The 18,588-nt window shown below is 34.0% G+C and overlaps 2 long non-coding RNA genes across 2 annotated transcripts; both read right to left on the bottom strand.

Moving 5' to 3' along the window:
- Positions 1 to 7,114: 7,114 nt before the first annotated feature.
- Positions 7,115 to 10,202, bottom strand: LOC127705167 (uncharacterized). The gene is made up of 2 exons (XR_007983735.1): positions 9,758 to 10,202; positions 7,115 to 7,608 (listed from the first exon to the last, which is right to left on the bottom strand). It is a non-coding gene; the product is annotated as an uncharacterized LOC127705167 (long non-coding RNA).
- Positions 10,203 to 16,272: 6,070 nt separating this feature from the next.
- Positions 16,273 to 18,380, bottom strand: LOC127704587 (uncharacterized). The gene is made up of 2 exons (XR_007983401.1): positions 17,262 to 18,380; positions 16,273 to 16,672 (listed from the first exon to the last, which is right to left on the bottom strand). It is a non-coding gene; the product is annotated as an uncharacterized LOC127704587 (long non-coding RNA).
- Between the last annotated feature and the right edge of the window lie 208 nt (positions 18,381 to 18,588).

Below are 18,588 nucleotides of genomic sequence, written 5' to 3'. Positions count from 1 at the left end.
AAATACAGTGGAAATACAATTCATCGACTAAACCCCAACAACTGTAGATAGTCGGTCAAATGTACACATAATATAACAATTCGATGATTCGTGTCACAGAAAAGGTTAATTTCTTCTCGTTCTTAATTTTAAGTCATATTAGAAAGATGAGAAAGTTATTAATCTTACTGATGCCAGATTAAAGGTACGCACGAAGGCTTTTTATTACAGATAATGCCAACTTCACATTATTTAAATGATTAGATACTATCAGAATGTAATCAATTTAACGGTACTCAGTATATAATTTGTTCAAAAACTTATGACTGTCCTTGACTCCTTATTATTATTTTTTTAAAGATTCATTACAATAAAATAGTTTCTAAATAAATTGCCATATCGTGATACCTATATCTTTTAGTCATATAGTTCATCAAGTATCCAAGTATATATATACTTCTGAGGGAAGAACAAAAATTTGCTAACCCAAATTTGTAGATCTAACATTGTTGGGCTAAATTTGAGACGAGTTATATATGCGTTTTGTTGAAATATACTTATTCACTTGTTTTGGTCTTTTGGAAAATGTTGTTTGTGCTGTATTTAGACCCCTCTACCAAGAAATTTGTTTTGTATGCACACATATAAAAATTGCGGTTTTTATCCAACGCAATCAAATGTTTGAACGTTTTTTTCAATTTAGATTTGTTTATATTTTTTCGTTTGGGCTTGTATTATATAATTTGCCTTCGGGTTTGTATGATCCTTTCATCCTATTTCGACTCTTCAAAATTCAAGAGTCTATCCTAAATTAAGGTAAATTATATGGTCTTCCAAATACCGTTTCGATTCCTAACATCACTAAAGAGACATTAATTGTCGAAATCCGGATAAGGTGTACTAATTTTTGCACCTTTTGTTTGCGGTATACCATCTTTTCCGCAAGTTTATTGTTTTCTGTTTGGTATTAAATTAATAGTTAAGATCCATTTTTTTACATCTGGTGATCCGTTTATTTGGCAATCGTCAATGGCAGTCAGCAGGGTTTAAGAACATCCGTTGTTCGACCTGCTAGTCATATGCGTTTTGTTAAAATACACTTTTTCACTTTTTTTGGTCTTTTGGAAAATGTTGTTTGTGCTGTATTTAGACCCCTCTACCAAGAAATTTGTTTTGCATGTACACGTTTAAAAATTGCGGTTTATTATCCAACGCAATCATAGGTTTGAACGTTGTTTTCAATTTAGACTTGTTTATATATATTTATATTATATTTTAACAAAACGCATTTGACTAGCAGGTCGAACAACTGATGTTCTTAAACCCTGCTGACTGCCATTGGCGATTACCAAATAAACGGACCACAAGATGTAACAGAATAGATCTTATTATTAATTAATTACCATCGTTGGCTATATATATATATATGCAGCACAGCCTTCCAACTTGTTTATTTGATCGTTCCTGATGAAGGTAAATCAAGACGCACAATTCTAATAATATGTTTTCATTTTCTAGCACTGGTTCGATTAATACTGTAGTCCCCGAAGCTGTCATCAGCTTGGTAGTCAACCCTTAATTACTGGCATAATTTATAACATACTTCCACAGGGTATCAGCTTGTTGACTGTTAGTCCCCGAGGGTATCATAGTGTTTCAATACTGACATGATTTATAACATACCTCCTCTGGATAACTGCTGGTCGACTGCTAGTCCCCGAGTGGATCATCAGCGTTTGAGTACTGACATGATTTATAACATACCTCCTATGGGTAACTGCTGGTCGACTGCTAGTCCCCGAGGGTATCATAGTGTTTCAATACTGACATGATTTATAACATACCTCCTATGGGTAACCGCTGGTCGACTGTTAGTCCCCGAGGGTATCATAGTGTTTCAATACTGACATGATTTATAACATACCTCCTCTGGGTAACTGCTCGTCGACTAAGAGTCCCCGAGGGTATCATAGTGTTTCAATACTGACATGATTTATAACATACCTCCTGTGGGTAACAGGTGGTTGACTGTTAGTCCCCTAGGGTATCATAGTGTTTCAATACTGACATGATTTATAACATACCTCCTGTGGGCAACTGCTGGTCGACTGTTAGTCCCCGAGGGTATCATAGTGTTTCAATACTGACATGATTTATAACATACCTCCTCTGGGTAACTGCTGGTCGACTGTTAGTCCCCGAGGGTATCATAGTGTTTCAATACTGACATGATTTATAACATACCTCCTGTGGGTAACAGGTGGTCGACTGTTAGTCCCCGAGGGTATCATAGTGTTTCAATACTGACATGATTTATAACATACCTCCTCTGGGTAACAGGTGGTCGACTGTTAGTCCCTGAGGGTATCATAGTGTTTCAATACTGACATGATTTATAACATACCTCCTGTGGGTAACAGGTGGTCGACTGTTAGTCCCCGAGGGTATCATAGTGTTTCAATACTGACATGATTTATAACATACCTCCTGTGGGTAACAGGTGGTCGACCGTTAGTCCCCGAGTGGATCATCAGCGTTTGAGTACTGACATGATTTATAACATACCTCCTCTGGGTAACAGGTGGTCGACTGTTAGTCCCCGAGGGTATCATAGTGTTTCAATACTGACATGATTTATAACATACCTCCTATGGGCAACTGCTGGTCGACTGTTAGTCCCCGAGGGTATCATAGTGTTTAAATACTGACATGATTTATAACATACCTCCTGTGGGTAACTGCTGGTCGACTGTTAGTCCCCGAGAGTATCATCAGCGTTTCAATACTGACATGATTTATAACATACCTCCTGTGGGTAACAGGTGGTCGACTGTTAGTCCCCGAGGGTATCATAAGTGTTTCAATACTGACATGATTTATAACATACCTCCTGTGGGTATCTGCTGGTCGACTGCTAGTCCCCGAGGGTATCATAAGTGTTTCAATACTGACATGATTTATAACATACCTCCTGTGGGTATCTGCTGGTCGACTGCTAGTCCCCGAGGGTATCATAAGTGTTTCAATACTGACATGATTTATAACATACCTCCTCTGGGTAACAGGTGGTCGACTGCTAATCCCGACTGTATCATCGCTGTTTTAGTAATGACACGACTTATAACATACATCCTTTGGGTATCTGCTGGTCGACTGCTTGTCCCCAAGTGTATCATCAGTGTTTCAGTATTGACATGATTTATGATTTAAGTAATCATATAAACAAATATGTTCTCAACAAAAGAAAGGACTTTTCTTTTAGATTTTATATTTGTAAATACTCGGTGCTATAAGACGTGTTACGAAAAGGTATATACTCGACGCTGAGGTTGACAAATAAGTATTAAATGTGGGGACTGTGTCAAAACATTGATTATCGACTAAAACAGGTAAAATTCAATTTGCATGATGTTAACCAAGTATCCTACACACTTCTTTCGTTCATTCGAAATTATATTAATTTAGAAAGATTATTTCCTGATATCGTTGCTTATGATTAGGACGGGAAAGGCTTAACATGTGTGCGGAGGAAGGGGTTGATGGTAATTTAAGTATGCACTTCTAGATTTGAAAAAAAAATCACGTAATAAGCCAGTTTGATTTTTTTCATATTAATTACTGTTCTTCGAGCATGATTATCAATCTGACACTCCACTACTTAACCTCGTCATAAAAATGCATGAAATATTTGTCACTGGTCTAACAACAAACAACAATCAATCGATCTTGATTTTGAGGTTGAAAGTTTTTAGGCGGCTAACAGCGTGTTCAACATATATTCGAAATCCCGAACGATAATCGCAAGTTCACTTTTACATTATATTCTTTCTGCTCTTGGTCTACATGTATCTCTAGGTTTACGACGCTTATAGAGGGTAACGAGCGGAGAACGACATGCGGTATATTTTATTAACTAAAATGACAAAATCCTCGGTGAAATCTAATTCCATACCTGGTCAATTGAAGGCAGTAAATTAAACTGTTGAGCATCATCCTGTTGTCCTATGAAACTACTGCGTGTGAATTTTAAAAATATAATGCACATGATTCCTATATATTTTCCACAAAAACATTCGTATGTATGCAATGCCGGTATCTGGAATAAAACTGTGCCCGAGGCTCCGTGTGTGGTCTGTAAATAGCATGACAATTGCTGTCAATTGCCCCTAAAGGTGTGGGCATTTTATGCCACCAACCACGTAGTTATAGCAAAGTATTCAGTGTATTGATTTCACAAAGAATTAGCATCTAAGCATTATTTGTGCACTTGACGCATGAACAGAAACCTCAAAGAGAAATATGCTGAAATATGTATTTAGGATGTCAAACAGGCGAAAAACGAGTCACATTTGACATAGAACCCTTACAAGAGGAATAAAAATTTCAGTTTAAACTTTTTTTTCCAAAGACTTAGTTAAAGTTAAAGAAATAAACCAAAAAACAACATGCCTTAGACTTTTCGGACTGTTTGAACGGCTGGTCTAACGGGTAAGACAATTTCAGACCTCAAAACTACAATTCGAAATGTTTTAAAACTGCATACATACACCTCGCCAAAAGTTAAGCAACACCTAAATGTTTTTGCTTCTATTTTATGTTTTAAAATTAAATTTGATACTGCTTTGTTTCCATATATTTCGTTTATCTATTGTTAATCGACAGGTAAGAATTCAGGTATACATTTTATTCCAATGTACCTTAAAAACAGGTTTTCTAAAGCTACATAAAAGTTTTGCCTTGTAAGTTTCGTGCAATAAAATGTTACTGTTACCCGCAGACTGAATTGTGCCAATTTACGTGCCCGTATACCAGTCAAAAGACCATTGCTGACTCGTAGGCATCGTCAAGCTCGACATTATTGGTCACGTGGTCACCGCAATTGGACTTTGAGACAGTGGCTTCAAGTATTAGTCTGACGAGGGCAGATTCCTCCTACATCATATTGATGGGCACATGCGCGTATGGCGTTCTCCAAATACAGCATACAGGGAACAGCACATCCTTGGAACTACAGCATTTGGTGTTGGAGGTTTGACAGTTTGGTGATATTTTTCATTCGACTGCAAAATGGACCTTTATGTTCTGGATGGGACTATGACGGGTAAAAAATATCGCGATAACATCATCCGGGATATCGTTGTGCCACATTTTGACAATCAATATCTTGCAACTAGACAAATATTTATGGATGATAATGCTAGGCCACACAGAGCATCCATTGTTTCAGATTATTAACGCCAGGAGGCAAATGAAACTATTTCTAGGCCACCCATGTCACCAAATATGAATCCCAGTGAGCATGTCTCGGATGATATTAGTCGAAAAATCAACAACAGGGTTCAAGCTTGTCATAATTTACAGGAATTACGAGCAACCGTGATTGAAGAATGGCAAGGAATTCTGTTAGAACATAACGACGCTTAGTTTAAAGACGACGTGTGGATGAACTTTTCCGAAAGCGTGGAGGATACAATCGCTATTGACCTAAATTATACTTTAATGTATTCACAAATTGTCACTCTCGAGTTTTGATAAGAATTTTGTGTAGAGTGAAGAGCACATTTTTCAAAAACTTCAGTATAAGTTGAAACTTTATCTTGTATTTTATTTTGCCATTTTACAACCATTTGCCCAAAATGAAATAGTCAAAAATTCAATCATGAAAACAGTCCAAACTTACACTTTTCAATTAACATTCTATATGTTATCTTATAAAAACACAAATTCAGTTCATTGTATCGATATTTCGATTAGTTATGAATTCATTAAAAAACGATTCTGGAAAATTATAAGGTGTTGCTTAACTTTTGGCGAGGTGTATATATATATATAGGATGTCTTTTTCTAAAGATTCTCATTTCGTTGGGTCGAAGCAGTTACATTTTACATGAAAATGATATAAGGGAAACTAAGCTTTTCCTGAGTAGACATTAACAGATTATTATATCATAAAATAATTCCCAAGGTTTAATAAGGGCAAGCGAGCCTATAGATGTGTCATGTTGGTCATATGCATGATATACAATTGCCAAAAAAATTCACTAAGGTTCAAACTCCGAAAAAAAAGGCAAACTATATCCAAAATGAATCTATAAAAGGAATTGCACATTTTCTCGGTATATAAATACCGCGGCATTGTATAAAGTTTAGAAGCTCCTAGGTTAGGAGTTTATTACTCAAAACGGTACCCTCTTCTCCCGCTCGCCTGCACGTCCACGCACCCGCCAGCTGGACTTTCATCATATTATAAAATAAGTCGGTTCTGCATTGTTTGCAACACGTCCAAAAGTTCTGACCTCGGGTAAACACCCCTTTAAGTTAAATGGTCCGTCGCTGCTGATTTCGAAAACTCAAAAAATTAAAAATAGCAAGTAAATATTGATTTAATTTATAAAGATTGGTGGGGGCGGGGTAGGGGTTGTTTCTCTCATCTATTACTTCTTTTTCTCGGCTTTCGTTCTCTCTTTTCTTCTGGATTTTATATCCTTTCTGCAATACTCTTGCCTCCTGTCAGGGTTCCAAAAGGAAGAAATATTATGGAATTCATCATTTTTATTCCTCAAGAAATTATTGTTATGGACTTTTTGTTCTATTATGAATATTAATAATGAAATGTCCATAATAAAGAGATCAAAGGGACATCTGTTATAAGGAACAAATATACGTGGACATGATGGTCATCAGTACTATGCAGTTTTAACACAAAATTCAATTGATACACAAGTAATTTAAATCTTTAAATCACTTTTGTGTTTTGATACGATACCCGCATTTAAAGTCTAATTTGTCAACCTCAGCGTCGAGTATATACCATTTCGTAACACGTCTAGTTAAAGCTAAGCTTAGAATATTATTTGTCTCATCACTTATACTCCCCATCTCATTTTGTTCATGCGCAAACTTCAGTAGTAGATATCACGTGGAAACAGTTTTTATATCTTGCTAAGGTTTAAAGCAACGAATCTTTGTAAATTTTTATGATCGAAACCTTTGTAGTGTAGTCTCGTGTCACCAGAGTTAACGTTCTTACTGCATCTATTTGTAGTGATTCTTTTCTTTTCATATTAAGAAAAGAGTATTTAAGTGATTATCGGGAACATTATGATATCCAGTATGAATATAATCAACACATTGAAAGAATTATATTTTTTTAATCAAAAGGGAGGTTTTCCGTTCACATTCTTTCATTTCGTACAATGTAATAATTTTCAAATACTGATACAAATCAATTCACTTTAACAATAGTAAGACACGAATAGTTATGGGCGTTTATGTTCATGTCTTTATCTATTGGTTTTATATCGATACTGTCACCCTTCTGTAATTCAGTGACCACAACTGCTGCATTTGAATGAGAATAATTTCCATGTCCGGTATAATAACTGCTAATAAACCCTTTAACCAGTTCTCTATTATTTTTAGATATTTTGACATGTGCATTAGTAGCATATGACATTATGACGACGGAAATATGGTACAGACCAGGAACTTCACACACAAATATACCAGTGGATTTAAATGAGGTTAGATGTTGATTGGTGATTCCTTCGCTTGTTACGATGTCCGGGAATTTTATAGTTGTTGGTGGTCTGATAGTAACATGAGACGCAGCACATGCTGAAAGGGCAACTGAAAGAAAGAAGAAAATATATTGAAAGCATGAACATATGAAAACAACAGTTAAAGAAAAAAAATCAATTGATCTCTAATGCGGGCCGGATGAGGATCCTCACCCGGCCCGCATTAGAGATCAATTGAGGTGATGTGGATGATTATCTCATTACTGGTAATGAGATAATCATCCACATCACCTTTTTTGCCGTGCTGATCAAAAAGCCAAACAGACTTTTCTATGATAAATTTGGCTTGGTTATAAAGAAGAGTATCCATCAATGCGGATGGTTTGTGATTGTTTCTCGGTCATGTTGAGATTGTTAATATGTAGTCTGATTAGACCGGATTCGTTTTATCTTTTTTTGCCAGTCTCCTTTCGATTTTAGATTTTCCCTGTTTTTGTCGCATCATTAAAATGTTTTTTTTGCAAGTATGAATACAAGGAGGTGTGGGAGTAAACGTCAATTAGACAGCAATCAAACAACACAACCACACTAAATTTGGAGGTCTTTAAAGACAGTTTATAAGGCATCATTATGTTGTCTAATTTTTCCGAAATTTTTGTTTAAGGGCAAGTTAGCTTAAATCGAATTAATACAATTACAATAATACACCACTATGCCATTTCGTTGTTATCGTATGATAAAAATATTTAGATGCATTGAGAAATAGAATAATCCGCTTAATAAGACCACTAACTAAAGGTTGAACCATGAACAGTTGGGTCAAGTATGGATACTACATTCAAGCTTGATATAGCTCTGCATTAAGATTGTGATTAAATATTTGACACAGCAAAGGTTTCTGACACAGAATGAATGTGGTAAAGAAATTAAAAGTTTGAAATTGGACTTTTATGGTCCAATATCCAAAATCTAAATACACGGTTAGATTCAGCATATCCAAGTACACCAAGAATTTAATTACTTTATTTATTAATTCTTATAATTCAATATTTGACATAGCATAGGTTGTGGTCTAGGAACTTTAAAAAAAATGAAATTGGACATTGACCTTTTGTGGTCCAATATCAAAAATCTGAATACATGGTTAGATTCAGCATATCAATGAACCCCAAGAATTCAATTTTCAAAGAAATCAAACTAAGTTTAATTTTGGACCCTTTGCACCTTACTGTGGACTTATTTAAAAACTGGCCCCAAAATTGAAAATATAAATACACGGTTTAATTTTTACCCTTTAGACCTCAATGTAGCCGATTCGATAACGGGTTCCGAAACCAAAAGCTAAATACTCGGTTGGATTCAGCAAAATAAAAAACCCATATATTCAATATTTGTTGAAATCAAACAAATGTTTATTTTTGGACCCCGATTTGGATCGACTTGAAAACTGGGCCCCAAATCAAAAATGTAAATACATTTTTAGATTCAGCATAGATAAGAACCCCAAGAATTCAATTTTTTTTTAATCAAGAAAAGTATAATTTTGGACCCTTTGGACCTCAATGTGGACAAATTTAAAAACGGAGTCTAAAATCCAAAATCTAAATACACGGTTAGATTAAGCATATTACAGAACCCCAATAATTTATTAAACGCTATTGGAATTGGTCAAGAAATAAGTAATTTATACAAAATATCAGAAAAGTATTGATTTTGACTCCTTTTTCCTAAACGGTTAGAGCCATAACCCTCAAAATTAATCACAACCATCCTTTTTTGATATGGAACCTTGTGGTACAATTTCACAGATATCAATAGACGTATACTCAAGTTATTGTCCAGAAACCAGAAAATCCTATCTTCGTGGCCTCTAAATCCTAAATGGGTTAGGGTCAAAACCCCTAAAATCAATCCGAACCTTTCTGAAGAGATCCATTGACTAATTGTCCTGAAACAAGACAAATGCTTATTTGTGGCCCCTTTGTGATCCCTAAATCTTATAAAGTATTGACATTTACTCCAAAAATCAGTCACAGCCTTCCTTATGTGGTATGGAACCTTGTGGTACACTGTAAAATTTCATTGAGATCCATAAAAATTTACTCAAGTTATTGTCTTGAAACAAAATGTCTTCGGACGACGACGACGACGCTGACAACGTCATAACATTATACGACCGCAAAAATCAAAAATGTTGCGGTCGTATAAACATTGATTGATATATTGTTCGTTATATAATAACAACCCTGTAAACGTACCTCTTGAATTCATGTCGTTGACAGTTTTAGCCAAATTCTTCAATTCTTCCATTTCATTCCGTAAAGTAGCAATGTCCTGGTTAACTTTAGTTATTTGGTTCCGGTTATCTCCAATATATTCGTCCATCTTTTGTTGTAAGGCGTCAAACTTGTTGTTAACGTTTCTCAAAACTTTACTCGACACTAAATCTTCTTTAAGCTTTTCGTTTATTCTGCATTCTATTGTTGAGTTGATTATTGCCCGTAGTGGCATTTCTATTGACCGAACAATATGTGAACTAATGTTAGTTGTATTTACAATTGCAACCAGTGGCGCCCCTTTGTTGTCCACTATTGGGGCAACAAACGTCTCAAAGTCCTGACATTTGCATGAGTAATTCATCCACATAAAAATCAAAATCGGCAAATATTTTTGTCCTAACATTTTGAAATACAGAGGGAATACTGCTCATCGACTAAATCCTAATAACTGTCGAAAGTCGGTTAAATATACACATTATATAAAAATTCGATGTTTCGTGTCATAGAAAAGGTTAAGTTCTTCCCGTTCTTAATTTTAAGTAAGTTCCGAAAGTCATTAATTTTACTGCTCTCAGTTAAAAAATAAGCAATATATATACATCCCCCAGTGCTTTTTATTACCTGCCAGGATATATGCCAACTTCACGTCATTTTAAAATTTGATAATATCAGAGCGCAATTTACTGTATTCAGCATATAATTTTTCAAAATTCAATGGCCGCCCTTCACTCCAAATTTTATTTTTCTTTGAATATGTCACAGTTAAAGAGTAGACTCCTTGTATAAATAATAACTATTTTTAAACAAAAGAAATTTCGTTGTTGGAAATACAATGTGGCCAGATAGTGATACTTAGGCCCTGTATGGGGAAAAAAACCATAAGACCGTCTCATTCATGGGTTATCATAACCAACTGTCTGTAGCAATGATAAAATTCAGAAGACTGACAAGATTTACATTTTTTGCACGTTAAGTACCCACAACAGTGAGAAATAAACATCACAGAACAGCGAGAATGATTCAAATGCGACAAGTCAGTGTCAAATCTTCATTTAAAATCATTTAAAAAAATAATAAAAGGTTTGAAGGGACATTGGCTGTCAAATTCATGTTCACCGATTTGACTCAAATTCTCGTATTTGATTTATAGCATACTAAAACGTATATCAAAGTTATAAAAAGTCTAAAATAAACAATTTACAAGGCATTGGCTCGATAATATGTATCATCGTTTCGTGTGTATTTTTGTCTAGACGCCATCTAATTAACTATCGAGTTGACTTCCGAAGACTGCCGATGGTCATATAAGCGATATAAACATAAATATAGATATAAATAGAAAGCGAACTCGTGCAATTGGATTTTTCTAGGTCTCACTTTCAAATGTTGACATTTTTTTTCTTTTAATAACTGAATACGCATAATTCATGCGTAGTCCATCTCTAGCTAAGGGATTAAATTGAAGGTCACATGAATGAGGATTCAATGAGGTCTAATTATGCACTTGCAAGTCGATGTTTCTTAGCTTATTTTGACAAAATTGGCCCATACTGCCTGCTAAAAGCGAATTATTATTTCACCATTTCACTTTCATTAATGATTGAACAAACAAAAAAATCATATTTTAATTTTTTTTATATATCTCGTAGCTAGTGCGCCTTTAAAGGTATTGAATAAATACAGGTTTTAGCGAATTGTTTGAGTAACCTAAACTTTTCAAGAAGGACATATTCCATTTCTTACAACAATATAATGTATAAGAATAAGAATAATAGTAAGAATATTTTATTTCAAATTAAAGGGCCCTATAAAGAGCTTTTATCACATTACATACAAATACATAAGATAAGACATAAATTGAAATGCATAAAAGAACACAACACCGTTTTACAATAACTGTTATATAAGGCCAAGACAGAACCAGATAATACAAACAACATGTATAAAATATACCACTCCGAATAAGTATACGTGTGGCTAATTTGCATTTATTATCTTTGAACGTCTCCTAATCTCCAGATTTTTAGATAAATACTTTCCCAAACATTTATATACATTAAAATTTTCTTGTGTAAATAGCCATGAAAACTTTGAAAGATTGTCTAAAAGATTGAAATTATTGCAAGTTAAAGAAAATATCAGAAAAATCATTTCTATTATCAACATATAGTGGGCATTCAGTCACAAAGTGTATCTCATCCTCAACTTTATTTCATGTACAGTATAAACATTTTCTAAGTGTATATATAAACGCCAAAAAAGTAAGGAATAATTCAATTAGATGACGATGAGTAAAACTGAAGATATACAAATCGAAATCGTGTTTTCGGTGTTCCACGATACAAATATTTATGAACGTAAAATAGAGGAACTATTTGTAAATCCATGAACTGAGTTTAATCAAGAAACTAGTATATTATCATCAATAGTAAAGACAGTCTCTTAATTCCTACTTTTCTAGACCTAGGGCGATTTGCAAATTGACACAACAATTTGATTAAAAAAAAACGTATATTGACCTCTAGACGTCTTTTGTTTCTTTGTATCGTTTGGTTCCTGTCGCATGAATGTCGTCCAATATTTCCTTTTATTCATACTACGGCTTAAGTAATGTGGGAAGTTTTTTTTTATATATATCTTACTAAGATTTAATTCGGTACCACTTTGAAGATTTTATTGAGGAAAATGGTTTGTTTTACATATTATGCATTTGATAGAAACAAGATAAATCAGGCCTTTAGTTTTCTAATTTAAATTTTACATATGTCATTTATAGCTGACTATGCGGGATTGTTTTTGCTCATTGTTGAACTATAGTTGTTAATTTTTGTGTCATTTGGTCTCTTGTGGAATGTTGACTCATTGGCAATCTTATCAGATCTTCCTATTTTCATAGATTGTCATGATTGGTTAATATTCACCCATTGATAGCCATGATTGGTTAATATTCACTCATTGATTGTCATGGTTGGTTAATATTTATCCATTGATTGCCATGATTGGTTAATATTCACCCATACATTGCCATGATTGGTTATTATTTAACCAATGATTGTCATGATTGGTTAATATTTACCCATTTAATTGATTGCCCTGATTGGTTAATATTGACCCATTGATTGCCATGATTGGTTAATATTCACCCATTGGATTGCCATGATTGGTTAATATTCACCCATTTGATTGCCATGATTGGTTAATATTTAAATTTGATTGCCATGATTGGTTAATATTTACCTATTGATTGCAATGATTGGTTAATATTCACCCATTGGATTGCCATGATTGGTTAATATTCACCCATTGATTGCCATGATTGGTTAATATTCACCCATTGATTCCCATGATTGGTTAATATTCACCCATTGGATTGCCATGATTGGTTTATATTCACCCATTAGATTGCCATGATTTGGTAATATTTACCCATTGGATTGCAATGTTTGGTTAATATTCACCCATTGGATTGCCATGATTGGTTTATATTTACCCATTGGATTGCCATGATTGGTTAATATTCACCCATTGGATTGCCATGATTGGTTAATATTCACCCATTGGATTGCCAAGACTGGGTTATATTCACCCATAAGATTGCAATGATTGGTTAATATTCACTCATTGGATTGCCGTGAATGGTTAATATTCACCCATTGGATTGCCAAGATTGGTTAATATTCACCCATTGGATTGCCATGATTGATTAATACTTATTGATACCAAATCACTGGAGTATGGTTTTTCACTGAATGAATTCATTAACAAACTGTGAAATATGTTAGTCTTGTGGTTAGAGGAAAATAGGGGCAATAGCATGTTTGAGATTTTATAATGTTTTTAGGTCAAGATGACATGGTTCATTTACAAACACAAGGAAATTGAGTTTTTGTCCTAATACAAAATGTACTTACATTTATTGTGAAGCCGTCATGACGAAGGAATATTATAGTATCTTGTTGTTCCAAATAAATATAGATTAAGGCATTTGTTTTGTTTTTTCGCTATTAATACATAAACTTTTTTTTATAAACTTGACAATGAACAACACGTGCAGTGTTGAGCAGGCGTCTTTTATGAGATGCCGAAACTGGTTCCACCTGTGAAGCACCTGCTTTCTTTCGATTTTTGTGGATATCTATTATTATATAGTTATTCGTGGTATTGTTTGCCTTTTATTGTTTCTGAATTGTCTATTCGTCATTTGTTTATGTCTCGCTTTTCTGAACACAAACACAGTACAATAAAAAAGTATCCTTTTGTTAAATTATCCGTTGATAAGTCTTGAAATATTTAAGATACTAAAGTTCCAAATGACTACAACCAAAGTTGACCTGAGGTGAATTCAGTTATTCCTTTGTCTCTTTTTGTCATATAATAGTAGTTCCTCACGTATTCCTGAGTTTGTTTATATACATACTTTATACTTTATTGCAAAAAGTAAAACCCTGACGGGTTAAGATGCAAACATAATAGACATATACACAAGAAGCATACAATACATTAAAAGTTCTAAATGAATCATTCGTTGGTGAATGTAAATCAAGACGCAGCAACTTTATAGTGTGATGTTCAAATTTTCTAGCATTGAGTCAATTCTGGCTGACTAATACAGTAGTCAGTGCTTCAGTAATGACATGATTTAGAACATACCTGTCCTCTACGGGGTATCTTCTGGTTGACTGCTAATCCATAAAGGTATCGTCAGCTCAGTAATCAGTGTGTCAGAACTTACAAGATTTGTAATATACCTTTCTTCAACTTTTGAATACAGTTTTGGATATCAAATATGTTGACCTGATAATTTCCCAACAGACATTAATTGTTGTGATGCATATCTGCAACTTCCAAGCAAGGACCGAAGCTCATAAACTCGGAAGTCTACGCAGTCGGGAAAGTTCGGAGAGCCGACAACCTTGCTTCGGAAGTTGGCGTATCTGATGCATACAGGTAAAAAAAGTTCCAACTACTTCAGTCAATGCTGACCTTAGGTGGATAAGGCTATTCTTTTTAGGTCCTTTTTGGTAATATCCCTGCACACGAATTCAAGTATTTATAAATACTTAGCTTTAAAGTTTTTGAATTTGAGCGGGTTTTTTATGAAAAGTAATCCAGAATATTAAAGCGCTTCTTCAGTCGCACCAAACTTATTAAGTGCTATTGTCAGAAATATATTGTGAATGTACTAAGCGTGTTGCCCTTATCTCTGTTTGTGATTGAGAATTGTATCCACATAAATAAATAGCTGGCGTCTGATCAGTTATGCATTTGTATCGTTTATCGTAAATATGTTGGGTATATGTTGATATGATAAAAATGAAATTGCAACACCCCCACCCCAATAAAAGACATCATATGTTTCAAATTCTCTCGGTTAAAATTGACCGCTGGTGTTTTTGGCCATTCTTTTGCATGTTACTCCCTTTTGGTTAAAAGCTCCTCCTCATACATTCGAGTATTTATACATCCTTGACTTTCAAATTGAGGGTTTGGGCGTTCCTTTTGCAGGTATATCCGGAATAGCGTTTTGCACTCACTGCAAACTTTTGTAAAGCTATTTTCACAATTCCCCTATACCGGTTTCCCGTTTAAGTCTTTTTAACGTACTGAACGCGTAGGCGCATTCGGTTGTGGTTTATTTAGACAAACTGAATCTGATTTTACTTGTAAAATTGTAGGGAGTTCATAAATGAAAAACTTGAATAAATTGGGACTCAAAACATCTTCTTGTCCTTCTCCAATCTCTGCTGTAAAAAAACTCCTTTTGTTGTTCACTTTTACACATAACCTACATGTATCATTTCAATACATAGATGTCAATATTCTACAAAAATAATTATTGATATTACAAAGTTATATTATATAGAAACATATTGTTGAAGATCGTATATTGACACCAAGCTGCCTCCCTTTGTTGTTGGGATTCTGCCGCAACAACTTATACTCCAGATCTCATTTTATTTATACTCAGGCTACGGAAGTAGATTTCACGTGGAAATTTTGTTTTATATCTCGCTTAGGTTTAAAGCAACGAATCTTTGTAAAGTCTTATGATCGAGTAGTCTCGTTTCACCAGAGTTATCGTTCTTACTGCATACTGCACGTCTGGATGGTCGAGACTATTTGTAATGATACTTTCTTTTCATATTGAGAAAAGAGTATAATATTAGAGTTGATCGCAAATCGTTTATCGGAAACAATATGATATAATCAACACATTGAAAGAATATTTTTTAATCAAAAGGGAGGTTTTCCGTTCACATTCTTTCATTTCGTGCATTGTTATAAATTTCAAATACTGATACAAATCAATTCACTTTAACTATAGTAAGACACGATTAGTTATAGCCGTTTATGTTCATGTTTTATCAATTGGTTTTATATCGATACTGTCACCTTTTTAAGCATTTTTCCCCGCCACTGTATATGTCCTGAAAACAAATTCTAGACTCTCTCTCTCTCTCTCTCTCTCTCTCGGGAGAAATCAAAGTGGTGAAGATGATGAAAATAGCTTTATTTGTAATTATAAAAGATATCCAGTAATGTAGGAGTAACGACCATTGTGTATTTTCCCTCCAGCTGTTAGTTTGATGTACAGTCGATCTCCCTTTTTCAAATATAAGACGATATTTTGTGTCTGCGAATTTGCATGATATGTTTTAGCTGCATACCCATATGAGAAAGTAGCATCATTCTTGAACCATATATAGTTTACGTAGTGATTTCCGTAAGACATGATCATACATCCCAAACTGTAAAGTCCATTCTGTGGTGCTGTAAAAACTCCAGTTAAAGGACTATAGTGCTTCCCTATGTTCGTTTCTACGTCATCGAATTTAATAACATAACCAACTGACGGCGAACTTTTGGCATATGCCAAGAATGCAACTCTGTCAACTGAAACGACAAAAAAAAATATTGTAATTTATAGATTATACATCCTTCATTGATTACTATGCAGGACGAAAGGAAAATTTTATGTTCTCCGAAAAGAATGTAAAAAAATGCTTTGTTTAAATGTCATGTACGTATTAAAGTATCTCAAATTTAAATACAATGTACCTTGTTTACATTTGTGCGATTGCCTTCGTATACCGGATTGTAGCTAATCATTGAGTATAACAATCGTCTTCCTTTTGATCCTCCATATTGTATCATCCGCCTATTTTTGAACATAAGATTTAATTTTTTTCAATTATGGACAAAAGGCATTGTGGGGTACACGTCAATTAGACAGCAACCAAACAACACAACCACGCCACATTTAGAGATATTTTAAGACACTTTGGTTCTTAGTGTTTTAAAAGGTCGTTGACGGGTATAAAAATTATGGTCAAATTTGTCCTAAATCTTAATTTTAGGCAAATAAAATTACAATAAGAATAGCAATTCACCGTGTCGTTTCGTAGTTATCGTATGCTAAAAATATTTAGATTCATTATGAAAAATTGATTGATATGTTCGTTATATTTCCCTACAAACTTACCTCTTGAATTCACTGTTGCATTTAAACCTTCCAGCTTTTCAGCTATATCTTTGTTCTCAGAACTGACAGTTTTTGCCAAATTTTTTAATATTTCCATTTCTTTCCGTAATGTAGCAATGTCCAGGTTAACTTCAGTCAATTGGTTCCGGTTATCTCCAATATGTTTGTCCATTTTTTGTTGTAAGTTATCAAGCTGATTGTTTACTTCCCCCAATTTTTGACGCGACACTTTATGTCTTCTTTTAACTTTTCGTTTATTTTGCATTCTATTGTTGAGTTGATTATCTCCCGTAATGGCATTTCTATTGATCGGACAATATGTGAACTAATGTTAGTTGTATTTACAATTGCAACCAGTGGCGCCCCATTGTTGTCCACTATCGGGGCAACAAACGTCTCTAAGTCCTGACATTTGCATGAGTGATATATCCACATAAAAATCAAAATCGGCAAATATTTTTGTCTCAACATTTTGAAATACAGTGTAAATACTTACTGTTCATCGATTAGCACATACTTACAACTTCTCGTCCAATCAAATTGCTTATATTTGCCTTCTAATTTTCATAGTACATACTTTTCCTGTGTACTAAGTAACTACGCATGAATGACCACAAGGGTAAGATTTCATTGTATCGTAATCAAGATATTTAAAACAAAAATTGCCACTGGCTATTTTGAAATAAAATGCTGTGTTCCAAATTAAATTAAATAGTTTGTAATTAGTTTTCATGTTGATTTTTAAATATCCTGCTATTAAAATCTTTGGATCTAAAAAATGTTTTTGACAATTGCAAATTTTATCATTTAAATAAAGGGTAATACATATGGTTCTTTATACCTTGATTAGAGTACAACGATATCTTAAAATTATGATAATGTATCATCCATGCAATTACTTTGTACACAGAAAAGTGTGTACTATGAAACCTTGTGAAGGAAAATTAAAGCAACTTGGTGATAATCAGTTTTTAAACATTCTTAAGGAAGGTGATCTATTTCGTCATGAATTGATTGATTTATTGATTATTGGTTGCTTAATGTCCAGTGGCAAATATTTCATGCATGTTTAGGACGATGTCATGAATTGAAAAACTGTGATTATGTCTGAAGATAATGTGCCACCATTATACATATATAAACATATTCTGATAAATCTTTTAGTTTTTACTTTGAAATAATAAAAAAAAACACACAAAACACAAAACACAAAACCTATAATCTCTGATCTATTGGTAGTTGCTTTTTAATGCCTATCTGCTAGACTATATCTATGGGGACAAACTATTTAATGTTTCAAATTTATTATAGCTTTAGTTTTACTGTG

This window comes from Mytilus californianus, unplaced genomic scaffold, assembly GCF_021869535.1.
Source record: "Mytilus californianus isolate M0D057914Y unplaced genomic scaffold, xbMytCali1.0.p SCAF_6, whole genome shotgun sequence".
Taxonomy (NCBI): Eukaryota; Metazoa; Mollusca; class Bivalvia; order Mytilida; family Mytilidae; genus Mytilus; species Mytilus californianus.
Note: the sequence above shows the minus strand (reverse complement) of the source record. Positions and strands in the feature narration are given on the sequence as shown.